The 14,065-nt window shown below is 34.9% G+C and overlaps 1 protein-coding gene across 1 annotated transcript in view; it reads left to right on the forward strand.

Moving 5' to 3' along the window:
• Positions 1-14,065, forward strand: part of PGAP3 (Per1-like protein PGAP3) — a 162,586-nt gene that overhangs the window by 142,407 nt on the left and 6,114 nt on the right. The window lies entirely within an intron of this gene.

The raw sequence follows: 14,065 nt of genomic DNA on the forward strand, positions 1-14,065 counted from the left end.
GAGGTGCTCAACTTTTATTCGCTTTAAAACTTTCTTACATGTCATTCTTTTCGATATGAAATTCAATTTTATCCTGCTCAAGACTAAATAGTGATCACTTCCAATTTCAAATCCTCTGTACACTCTGGTGTCTTGCACCAGGGAGAAAACATCACTATCAACAATAACATAGTCAATGAGACTTTTCTTATTCCTAGCCTCTTCTCTCCATGTGAATTGTGCACATTTTTATGTTGGAACATGGTGTTAGTAATAACCAGTCCATGTCCTGAGCGGAAATCCAACAGATATTTGCCATTATTATTAGCTTTGCTCCTTTCTCCAAATTTTCCCAAAATATTTTCGTATGTCTCACAATCATTTCCTACTCTGCTATTTAGATCCCCAACAAGGACCAACTTTTCATTTTTTTTTTTTTGTCAGTTGCTTTTTCTAAAGCCTCAAAAAATTCCTCCACTTTTACCGTAGTAGAACCTTCTGTGGGACCATAGGCACAAAATAAGTCTCATTGTCCAGTTTCCCATTCTCATATTTGCCCACATTACGCTACTTGAGACTGACTGCCATTCAAGAAGATTAGCCTTGTATTTTGTGTTGAATACTATGGCTACTCCTTCTTTTCCTTGATTTTCATTGCCTGAATATAACATTTTGTATTTATTGCTCAGAACAATCTCACCAGTTTTGGTCTTTTTTGTTTCAGTCACCCCTATTATGTCGATCTGGTACTTATCTAATTCCTCAGCTAGCTCCATTTCTTTGCCATTCAGGCTTCTTACGTTGATAGTACCGATCTTTAACTCTGGTGATGTTGAGTTGGGGTTTGTTTTCAGATTTGTTCCAGTAGCTGACTTTTCGCTGTTCGCCCTGGTTCCCTGGCGAAACCAACGGGGGGCCTTGTTTAACCGGGCGACGCCCCAGCCGGCATGAAATTTTGTCAGGTTGTACCATCATTCTATATTTTGGTTTAACCAATAAGAATACAATTTGGTTGGTTAAATCCCAAATTGCCAGCCCATCCTCGTCCGTTCAGTATCCAAGTAGATACCCAACAGGGTGCACCACGAGAAGGTGAGGATTGGACATTAGGTCAGAAGCCCTGGTCAGTTCTCCGCATTCCTTTAAAGGCCATGTGGAGGTCTCCTCTCAGTTATACAGCTTTGACCCTTAAGCACCCCTATAATATTACATATTATAGAAATATATATACACAATGCATTCAAATTTTTTCATAAAGTAACTGATTCTAACATAAAACTTATAAAATTCAGAGAAGTATTCATCGAAGCATTGATTGGAAAAGAGATTTTACCAGTTTCAAAGAAAGTTAGACCGGAAGAAGTTCATTATTTAGAGAGTATCCCACCTACCGAAAAAAACTGCATCCAACAATGCCATGTTAAATTTGTACCCAAGCTAAAAAACACAAGAAACGTGTTATTATTGTTCAGCCTGCAAAGAGAAGCTAGCACTTTGTGTGAAAGGTTGTTTTCAAAAATATCACAAAAAATAAAATTGTTCTATTACTTTGTATTTTATTTTCACTGTATGAATAAATTTTCTGTTCATGTATGCCAGCCTTGATTTATTGTTCTCTTCCCAGAAGCCAACTATCCTTAGTTACGCTTATATACTATGAATATACTCGCAGCTGCACGATAAAGGCAAGTCCAGCAACTATGAGATAACTTGTAGGCAGCCAGATCGCCTACTATGAATTATATCGTAGTTGGCAGTCAATGTGTTAAATGACTTAAAAGACATCAGCTCTTCTTAGAAGCCCACATGCTCCCCTTTTGTTATTGCTTTTGATAAGGTTTCACTGGCCTGACTGCTGTTTCAACTCTTGGTTCTTATCAGAGACCAGGTAGAAAACTTAAGAGGACAAGAACTCTTCAGTACTGTAGCTATCACATTTGAAAGTTGTATTTTTTTATATATATATATATATATAAGCGAACTCTCAGTCTATTTTGATTGGATATACAGGTAGAAATCTTAAGAGAGGGAGGCCTCTTCAGTCAGTTTTGAAAGTTTTTTCACAGTTATTTGACAAGAAATAATGATAGAGCTATATCTTTTATTAATTTACTATGCAAATTTAGATCTTCAGGCTCTTTTTTTTTTTTCCCAACTATTATAATCTTTGTCATTGTTATAGAATTGTATCCATTACTAGTTGAAACTGTCTAAGATGTAATTCACTTTGGGCTATGATATCATTAGAGCAGTTGGTTCTAGTTCTGTATTGCTTTTATTATACCATATGCCAGGGGTGTTCAACCCATTGATCGTGGAGCGATTTTTGGTCGATCTTTTGTGTATTCCTCCTTACTTACAAATTTAATTATAAACTGAAAACATAACATTATCATTATTTTGTATTATTTTTAATTCGCTTTAAGTATATTGCTATTGTTTATTTATTTTTCGTTAAAATTGTCAAATCAGTAATTTTCTTATAAGTCCAGGTAAATGAATTAATTTGGATCAGTGGAAGCCAAACAGCAAGCCGAGTGAATACAATTATAAGCAAAGTGTAAAAACTCGATTGTAGCTTAAATATTAAATATTCCAAAGCACATTACATCGATTTTTTACTTAAGTTTAGTCCCATGTTAATATTGTAAAAAAATAAACTTTGTTTCGGTATAGTTTGTATTAGATGTTTTTGTAAATAACTCTTTTGAAGCTAACTGTATATATACTGCTTTAATAAGAATATGTTAGAGTATTAAAAACAAAGGCAATGTTTTTGTCTCCGAAGCTGTACATGCCAGCATTAGAAAGATTATTATTGAAACTTGTATGTATGAGAAAGGCTTGCAGGCTCTAAGTGTAAACATCTCCGAAGTCAGTCAGAAAGAGTTCAAACAACTTTCCGATGCCCAGCAACTTACAATCAAATGAAAGTGAAGGAAAACAAAAGGCGTGCCGAACTTGAAACTTAAGATGAAAGATTCATACTGATTCTTCATGCGAGGTCTCAGAAGAGGCCTAATAAAAAGGGACTGAAGCAAGCAGAAGGTGTCCCGGTTCCAGAATTGCTGTCAGAGAGGAGGCCACCTGGTCCAGAGTCACCGTCAGAGAGACTGCCCAGATTCATGTTGCTTGAGAGAGGAGTTTCCCGCTTCCAGAAAGGAGCTTCTCGGTTCGAGACATCGCTAGAGAGAGAGACTACTTCTAGGCTGCAAACAAGGTTTCAAATTGCCGAAAGGAAGAATTCCAATTGCCGGAGAAAAATTTCCAGGCCAGGTTAATGTCAGAGATTCACCAGTATGTTGCGTTTTCATTACAATTTGATGAATCAAATGACTTCACTGATATTGCTCAATTAATGGTATTTCAAGATTATTCAAGTAAAGAACTTTTGAAAATTATACCATTATTGGGAAGGACTAGGGGAGATGACATTTTTTCGGCATTTGATGAATTTGTGAAACAACACAAACTTCCGCTTTTTAAACTTGTGTCTATTACTACTGATGGTGCTCCTGCAAAGATAGGTAATAAATCAGGCTTCATTTCATTATGTAAAAACAATGACAAATATCCAGATTTTTTAATGTACCACTGTATTATTCACCAACAAGTACTGTGTAGTAAAAGATTAAACACGAAAGATGTTTTGGTTATTACATTTAAAATTGTAAATTCTGTTCGAGGAAAAGCCCTGCAACAGCGGTTATTTAAATTACAGTCAGATGAGGATAGGGAACTTCTGTTGTACAATAATGTTCGCTGGCTCAGCAGGAGTCAATTTTTAGAAAGATTTCTTGTATTAATTAATGATATTAAAAATTTTCTTGATGAAAAAGGAGATATTTATCCACAATTGTGTGATAAAAGATGGTTGTTACACTTATCGTTTTTAGTAGCTTTCTGTACGAAATGAAGCAATTTAAATTTAGAGTTACGAGGTAGAGATAAAAATTTAATTGACATGTTAAGTTTAATAAAAACTTTCCAACAATACTGTCTTTTATTAAAGAAAAATATAAATGACCGCGAATTTAGACATCTTCGATATTTATTAAATTTTAACAAAATTAAAATTTTGTTAAAATTTTTTTAACAAAATCAAGAAATGCTTTGCTATGATTTAAAAGAATTTATTCGTGAAATAGAATTAATTGAGGAAGAAATAAATTCAAGATTTAAAGATTTTAATAAAACTGAAATGATTGTATCTTTTATCAATAATCCATTTCAAGAAAACTTGAACATCACAGAAATTTCAAATAAAATTAGTGGGCTATTTGATATAAAACAAACTGAAGCAGAACTTGAGATAAAAAAACATTCAGAATAGTTTACATTTAAAATCAATAAACAATGAAGTCATTTGGAAGTATGCACATGAAAAATTTCCAATATTAACTGATATTGCACGAAAAATTCTGTCGTGTTTCGGTTAGACATACTTGTCAGAATCTGCTTTTTCAAATATGACCATCATAAAAAATCAGTTAAGATACCAAATTACAAATGATCATTTGGATGATTGTCGCGATTGGCCAATTCATATCAACTTGACTATGAAAATATTGCGAGGTCAAAATAATGCCAAATTTTGCATTAACTTTTTTTTTTTTTTAATCAACCAGCATTTTCTGTAATTTGTGAGTTTGTAATCAATCTGTTGTTTTTTCTAACTTTGGTTTTCCAAAATAGAGAAATAAATATTTTATTCCAATATATATATATATATATATTTTTTTTTTTTGTGTTGTATTAAAATAATTAAAAGTGATAAATAAATTTTTAAATACACAAATAAAGTTTTTAGTTGTTTATTTGTGCGTAATCAGATATCAGGTTGGTGGAACGTGATCTATATAAGAGAGAGTAGATCACCGAATAACTTTTTATAGAAAAGTAGCTCGCGCAATAAAAAAGGTTGAATACCACTGCCATATGCCTTGAAGTAGCCACTGGTATACATTGCTGGTGATTAGTGCTGCTGAAAGATAAGTAATTTTTTCATAATTTATATAATAATAATAGTTTATTAATAATAATAATAATAATATAATATTATTATATAATAATAATAATATAATATTATTATATAATAATAATAATTCACTGTGAAAAATTTTGTATACAGTTGATATTGTTGGTATGACACCTATCTGTGGTAGAACAATGGCAGCAAAGACATCATTGTTAGGTGATTTGAATTTACCTGACATTGTTCAGTACAGTGTGAGTGAGTGAGAGAGAGAGAAAGAGAGCGAAATGTGTTTGTCTTAAAGCTTGAAGGATTATGGAAGGAGAGTGAAACTGGTGAGTGAGTATGTAGTTAGTGTTTTAAGAGTGAGTACCAGTTGGGTGGAAGAGAATGAAGCAAGTGTTAGTAGAGTAGACAGTATTGACAATATAGACTGGAAATGTTAATGTTGGAATTAATGTCGAACATGTGGCAGGGGAAATACAGAAGAATGAATTTGACCTAAATAAGGAAATAGCATGTTTTCCTTCAGATGACAGTGTGCAAAATTGAAACTTGCAGAAATGTCAAGAGATTAGCAGAGCTGAGAAGAGAAAGAAGCAGGAGGTTCAAACTAAATATCAAGATCACATATATAAACAAGAGGAAATAAAGTAAGAAGAAAATTTTGAATATAGATTCTATGATCAGAGGAGTACTTAATGAAAATGTAATAAAATGCTGTTTTCCTGGCACAAAAGTTAATATTATGATGGTATTCAGAAACAGAAAGATTAAGTGGAAGAATTAATTGTCTTGTTGGCACTAATAACCTAAGAGGTGAGAAGTATTCCATTAAGGATACTTCTCACATAATCTTCTAAGGAGAAGATTGTAAATTTCCTCCTCAGTTTGCTTCTATTGTGGTGCTACCATACAACAATAGAAGCAAAGTGAGGAGGAGGGCATTGATAACAAATGAATCAATATAAGTTGTGCAGAAGAATGATTTAGGCTTTGGGTTCTATGGTCTGAGTTTGATGGAAAGAAGGATTTGTACGAGGGTGGTCTGAAAAGTTCTCGGCCTAACAATGAAAAAACGAATTTATAATTTCAAAATTATTTTTATTTTTCAACATAATCTCCCTTAAGACTAATACATTTATTCCAGCGATGCACCAGCACCATTATCCTGTCCCGTAGTGTTTCTCAGTAGGATCTGCAAAATACCCCTCTACAGCTGCAAGCACCTCTTGATTCAAAGAAAAATGCTGACCAGCGAGGAAGAGTATTAGTTTTAGGAAGAGATAGAAGTCAGAGGGAGCCAAATCTGGGGAATAGGGTGGATGTTCCAACAATTCATAGTGCAGATCCCTTAATTTTACCATTGCCAAAACACCGTTGTGAGCAGGTGCATTGTCATGATGAAAGATGATTTTTTTTCCTTTTTACTCTTGAGAGACACTTGTGACATTATGATTAGGAATTATAGACACGTTAACACAAGAATATTTTAATATTTGCCAAATATTTCAGTCTGAAACTAACATACTATCTTCAGTGGCTACATAGGAACAGTTTTTAACAAGGTGGAATACCAACAATTGATCATTCAAAAGTAGAACGAGCCACGTGATTTTACATTACTAAGCATTAAAGAGAGGAAAAATTTCATCAGAGTGATGATTACATTATATTGTATTAATTCACAATTTCATATAATAATCTTAATTTATAAATAACATTAGATTAATTAGGAATTAAAAGTCTCAATTAAAAAAAAATTAATGTGTTATCTTGATTAAACTTTCCCATATTTTTGATAAGGATATACAGTCATTTCGATTCAAGTTAGGGCATTGAAGTAAGCCTCAGCACTCTTTGAATAGGCATTCAAATTTATAGCGACATCTGTGTAGAAGGCAAGTCTTGGACCAGAGGTTGTTGTGGCTTGTCTCTATCCCGTGCTGAGCCAATCCAGACTTATCGGATTTGTTGTGCTGAATGTATGATTGATGTTCTTGAATTATTTTTTCTATAGAGCATCCTGTTTGTTCAAAGTAGGACAGATTGCAGTTACAAGGAACTTAATACACACCAGGCAGAGACATAGTTGAGCATCTATCTTTAGAAGAGGGAAAATATGTGGATATTTTGTTAATAGGTATATAAGTGGCTGTTAAATCGTATTTCTTCGGAATTCTTGAAATTGGTTCTGAAATCGCGGAAATATATGGAATTGGAACTCGACGTGCGGAATCTTTATTGTTTTGGATTGAATTGTAGTAATCGAACAGATGTGTACTTTTTTCAGAGAAGCCATTTAATTTCATGGGATGTTTGGTAGTTTAAAGTTTTTTCCGGAATTCATGAGGAGTTGAACAATTAGTTTAACTCATCGGATTAAACATTTTATGATTCCTGGTTTTTTGATAAGGATGATGAGCATATTGTTTGAGAATATAACATCCAGTGAAAGTGGGTTTTCTGTAAACTGTTGTTAGAATATTTGAAGGTGAACGGATGAGGAGGATGTCTAAAAAGGATAACTTGTTGTCTTTTTCAATCTCCATGGTAAACTTAATACAGTGATGTAAGGAATTGATTCTGGCTAAAAAGGAAGATAAGGAATCTCTGTTATGAGGCCGCACTGAAAAGATGTCGTCTATATATCTCACCCAAAAGAATGGTTGAGGGAATATAGATGAAAACAGGAAGTCTTCTCTTTCTTTTTACTTTTACTTTTACTCTTTTTACTTTTATTTTTCTTTTACTTCGAGATTGCGCAACATACCTAGAACTTGATCACGATCCCACCAACAGGCAACTGAAGAAATTAAATTCCCTTCTAGATGAGGATGCAGACACGATAGGAAGGCTAAAAACACATTTCGCAAGACCTCCTAGATTTTATAGTCTACCTAAAATTCACAAGACAGATATTCCTCTTTTGTGCTATAGTGGACTATTGATTCACCTACTTTATCGCATAACCAAATATTTAGCAAAATTATTGAAATCACATATAGGCAAATCACGCTCTTTTTTGAAAAACTCTTCGGATTTCCTAAATAAATTAAAAAATATTTCATTACAACCTACTGATCTTATAGTGAGCTTCGATGTAGAATCTCTATATACTAATGTACCTCTCAAACAGACTTGACAATTACTTGCTGACATCTTCCCACAAGATATAAAATTATTTGATTTTGTGATGCACTCTGGATATTTCTTGTGTCCAAACAAATTCTACAACCAAGTGGAAGGAACAGCCATGGGAAGTCCACTTTCACCTGCTCTAGCCAACTTTTATTTGGAACATCTAGAAGATGTCCTGTTTTCATCTATATTCCCTCAACCATCCTTTTGGGTGAGATATATAGATGACAACTTTTCAGTGTGGCCTCATAACAGAGATTCCTTACCTTCCTTTTTAGCCAGAATCAATTCCTTACATCCTCATATTAAGTTTACCATGGAGATTGAAAAAGACAAGTTATCCTTTTTAGACTTCCTCTTCATCCGTTCACCTTCAGGTATTCTAACAACAATAGTTTACAGAAAACCCTTTCACTGGATTATTATATTCTCAAACAATCTGCCCATCATCCTATTCCTACAGTCCAGTCCAATACAACAAAGATTCCACACGTCGAGTTCCAATTCCATATATTTCCACGATTTCAGAACCAATTTCAAGAATTCTGAAGAAATATGATTTAACAGCCACTTACTTATATACCTATTAACAAAATATCCACCTCTTCTAAAGATAAATGCTCAACTATGTCTCTGCCTGTGTGTGTATCAAGTTCCTTGTAACTGCAGTCTGTCCTACTTTGGACAAACAGGACGCTCTATAGAAAAAAGAATTCAAGAACATCAATCATACATTCAGCACAACAAATCCGATAAGTTCTGGATTGGCTCAGCACGGGATAGAGACAAGCCACAACATCCTCTGGTCCAAGACTCGCCTTCTACACAGATGTCGCTATAAATTTGAACGCATATTGAAAGAGAGTGCTGAGGCCTTATTTCAACGCCCAAACTTGAATCGAAATGACTGTATATCCTTATCAAAAATATGGGAAAGTTTAATCAGGATGACATATTAATTTTTTTTTTAATTGAGACTTTTAATTCCTAATTAATCTAATGTTATTTATAAATTAAGATTATTATATGAAATTGTGAATAAATATCTATAATTTAATCATCGCTGTGATGAAATTTTTCCTCTCTTTAATGCTTAGCAATGTAACATCACACAGCTTGTTCTACTTTTGAATGATCAATTGTTGGTATTCCACCATATTAAAAACTGTTCCTATGTAGCCACTGAAGATAGTCTGTTAGTTTCAGACTGAAATATTTGGCAAATATTAAAATATTCTTGTGTTAACGTGTCTATAATTCCTGATTTTTTTGTCTTTTTCAAATCGGGTCTTTTCTCGCAAATTTTTTCGTCTAGTCTGGTTAAAAGATCGGAATAATATTTCTGGATTATTGTTTTACCCTTTTCAAGATAATTAATAAACAAAATGCCTTTAGCATCCCAAAACACCGATGCCATGAGCTTTCCTGCTGATGGAACCGACTTTGTCTTCTTTGGTACTGAACAACCGGCTTCCACTGTTTTCATTGTTGTTTGGATTCTGGCGTGTAACGGTACATCCAGGTCTCATCCATAGTAATAAATCGATGCACAAAATCAGTTTTATTCTTGTTAAAACGCTCCAAGCACTGTTCAGAGATTTTCATGCAAGTGCGTTTTTGATATGTGAGCAAGCACGGCACCCATCTTGCACAAAGCTTTATCTTTTGAAATGCCTATAGTCTCAGTAATTTCACACACTTTGAGTCGCCGATCATTCAATACCATATCAAGGCTAGTACAGCCACGTTTAAACTCGGCAGCCCATTTCTTTTGGCATTAAACCTTCTTTTACAAAGAATTTTATAACCGCACGATACCCAATCTTTTCCGTTTCAAGGGATACAGACAACACTTTTGCTTCAGACAGCTGTATAAAAAAACTACTTGATAGAATGACTTGCAATTTCACATGGATGCTTATAACAGATGTATTAACTTTGAAAAAAAAATCATGCCGATAGTGTTGCCATCTATGATCGAGTCCGAGAACTTTTGAGACCACCCTCGTATAATGCCAGTGGTCTTCACTTAAATGGTTTTGGCATAAGGTGTGTGTGTGTGTGTGGAGAGAGCTTTGTATACTGGTAGTGGTGATGTGCAAATTCAGTAAATCTTAAGCAATTAGGGCATATGCAGGTGAGAGTGTGTGTAAAAGTGCCATGAGGCAAGTGAGTGTGAGATTGATCAACAAATGCATAATCTAGTCACGCAAGCAACAATATCGAATAGGGTCGTCAGTTCAGGAAGTAAAGGTGGATGGGGGGGGGGCTATAGCAATGCTGCAGTTTCTATATACTAATGCCAAACGTATCAGAAACAGTGGGGGGGGGGGGGGGGGTTGGCATTGGTTAGTGCAACATTGCCAAAAGTTATGGGCATATAGTGAGATGTGGCTAACAGCAGATAATGTAGTTACCGGGATAGAATGTGAAGGATTAGTGTTTTCAGCCAGGGTAAAGAAGATAGGATATGGCAGGGAAAACGATACTGCAGATGATTGCATATATTGCACCAAAAATAATAGGAGACAAGTGTGTGCAGCATTCAGGCCAGCAAGTTAAAATAATGGTTTTTGTTGCTATAGGCCAGGTGGTTCCTAAAGATCATCAGGAAGATGTGCATCATCAAATTAGTACAATTGAGTATAGGTCAAATAATTATGGATGACTTCAATTATGGAGATATAGATTGGAAGGAAGAAATACCACATGACAAGAAAGAAATGGAATTACACCTATATATACACCTGTTGAGCGATATTACTTGAGGCAGCATGTGATGGAGGGGACTCGGTACGAGAGTATCGGATCATTTATAGGATCAGAAGAGCTATCCATTGCTAAGGTGGTCACACTATCTTTGATTGGGGAGAGTGACCTTGTGGACTTGACTTGGGATGCTGTAAAGCATGAGGAATATTCTGTCAAGAAGAGATACATGTGGAACTACAAGGCAGGTGATTTATGACAAGCTTAGGAGGAAGCTGTGCCATGGCATAAAAACCTGCAAGAGAAGAATGTTTGTAGTGCATGGGAGATGTTAAGGGGCATCTGGAGGAAGTAATATTATATTGTATACCCAATATCAGGAGTGTTAATGAGGTATAAGTTAGATGGATGAAGAGTAAAAATAATGATGAGTTGCAAAAAAAAATAATATCTTCTCTTCAAGGATTAGGCATTTGCCTCTTCTGGATTCACTGATCTTTCCATCTTGTTGCTGGTCTTCCTCTCCCCCCCCCCCTTTGGTCTATATCTATCCATCTCTTATGGTAGCCGATACCTTTCCATTTCTCTCTATATTCTTTGATCTTTTCATTTATGTTATAATTATTTAGTTCTTTCCTTATATTTCCCCAAAAACCAAAAAAAAAAAAGTTTTTTGGGAAAATATAAAGAAAAAATGACCAACAAGCTCATGAACAGTAGAAGGGTACTGGTACAAGAAAAGTGATCAGGATGGTAAGAAAGGCAAAGTTAGATTATGAGAAGAAACTAGTCGAGTAGGCCAAAAGAAATATCAAAGAGTTCTTTTGCTACTTTTATTGAGTTACCACATCCAAGTGGGATCACTGCTGTGACATGATGAGACTGGTGTTAGAACAGACGTGGATGAATTGGAGGTTCTTAGGATATTGAAGAATCTCAATGTAAATACAGTTGTAATGCATTGCAATATTACAATGTAAATACAGAATGTGCAAGGGAGTGAAAAGAAGGCGAAATAATTCCTTTGCATATGGAAGGCTCTAAGACTATAGTAGCAGATTATAGACTAATCAGTATCTCTGGAATGGTGATAAAAGTACTGAAAAACTGGTCAAAAAAGATAATTCAGGAATGAGTAGAGAAGAATATGATACACTATTAGATTCAACACAGCTCTGTAAAAGGTTGGTCATACCTGTAATTTATTATTATTATTTTTTTTTATAATAGAGTGAAAACCGAATTGGATAAAGGGAATGGCAACACAATGATTTTGCAAAGGCATTTGACGGAATGCCACATTGAACTCTGTTACTCAAATTAGAACAAATAAGGATATGATAGTGGTGGCTGATGGATGGGTATATATACCCAAAAACAGTATATGGAAGAGCAACATCCAGGAGAATACAGGTAATTAATGGTGTGCCACAAGGTTCTGTGCTAGGGTCGTTACTGTTTAATTTGTACATGAACGATATAGGAAGTAATCTGGAGGGAAGTATTCTGTTTTTGCTGATGATGTAAAATTGGAAAGAGTAATAGTTAATCATATTGATGTGGAGAGCTTGCAGGATGATTTAAATAAACTGTCAGTATAAATAAAATTGGAAAGAGTAATAGTTAATCATATTGATGTAGAGAGCTTGCAGGGTGATTTAAATAGACTGTCAGTATGGGTAGAAGATAATGGGCATCAGTTTAATGTGGAGAAATGTAAAGTTATGCATTTTGGAAAAAATAGATTACAAGCCATGTACCACATTGATGGAACTGTACTGCAGGAAATAGATCAAGCTAGAGATTTTATGGGTGGTAGACAGAGTTTAGAGGGCATATTGCTAAGGTTGCCAAAGTAGCTCATAGGATTACTCAGCTATTGAAGAACACACACACACACGCATACACTAACAAATAGAGATAGGGAAGTTGTTATTCCTCTTTATAAGGCTATATGCCCATATGTTGGTGGAAAGCCACTAACAGAGAGAACTGGAAGGGCATGGTTGCTGCATCCTCTCACTGAGGAAGCTACGTGAAGAAGAAGAAGCAGATGCCCACATCTGGATTACTTTGCTTAGATCTGGCACCTGGGTTTCTTGGGGATGAGGAATCAGTGGAGAGGACCCAGAGCCGAGTGACCTAGATACTGAATGGTGGAATGCTGTCTATGAGTATAAATTCAGGGTTTGTGGATTGCAGAAGTTGGTTGACACATGGAAAAGTGGGGACATAATAGAAACATTTAAGTTACTTGAAGGATTTTATAGAATTAATGTAGGGGAAGTGTTTCATCACTTTGCTACTTGCTACATGGGACAGAAGAAGAGACCATTCCTGGAAGTTGAGTAAGTGTGTAGTTTGTAAGGGTGTAAAGACTAAATTTTTCACTTTGAGAGTGGTCAATGAATGGAACGGATTGCCAGAGACAGTTAGGATTCCTTTGTTAATGGTTTAAGGAGAGCTATGATGATATTATGTGAATACTTTGGGTCTTCTGTGATGAGTCTTCAAGACCACATGGAGGTGCTCATACAATAATAATAATAATATTTTTGTTCAAGATGGTGAGGTGAATAAATATTTAGGTCTCTTTCTGTGTGTGTGTGTGTGTGTGTGTGTGTGTGTGTGTGTGTGTGTGTGTGTGTGTGTGTGTGTGTGTGTGTGTTGGGAGGGGGGGGGGTTGATAATGTAAAGAGAACTGTCTAATGAGTAAAGTATCTAGTAGTGATTGTTCTTAATTTGTGCTGTAATTTTTTTCTTTCTGGAATAAACCACCTTAAATGCATCTAGTATATCCTAACCATGCAACCAATAGTAATCGCATCACAAACATAATGCAGCCACAGGGAGAGTTGTAGGATAGAGATTAGTGATTTTTTTCTCAAGCAACTCCATAAAAAATAGTTAACAAAAGGGATAAGAGCAGCACAGAGCATAGCTGTTTCTGTGACTTGGAGGTAGATTTTTATCCCATGTAAAATTACCTGGATTGCCTTACTAATTTGAACAGTGCAGTGCTGTCAGGTAGAATTTTTTTTCTAATTAGAGTTAATATTTATTTTAGTGAAATGCTTATTAAGTCATGTAAGCTCACTAATAGATCAGAATTCCTTACTTTTAGTTTCTCAGTTAATGATTTAAAATGGATCGAGTTCTTAGCATGTAATGAAGCTGGCCCTGTGTTGTGTCAGTATACCTGTCAAATATTTGGCAAGTTATAAATGGATGTGGCATGTAGCTATCAGCACATAATGATAC

The sequence above is a fragment of the Typopeltis vanoorti genome, chromosome 6 (assembly GCF_054136105.1).
Source record: "Typopeltis vanoorti isolate ZY-2024b chromosome 6, IOZ_Tvanoo_1.0, whole genome shotgun sequence".
Classification (NCBI taxonomy): domain Eukaryota; kingdom Metazoa; phylum Arthropoda; class Arachnida; order Uropygi; family Thelyphonidae; genus Typopeltis; species Typopeltis vanoorti.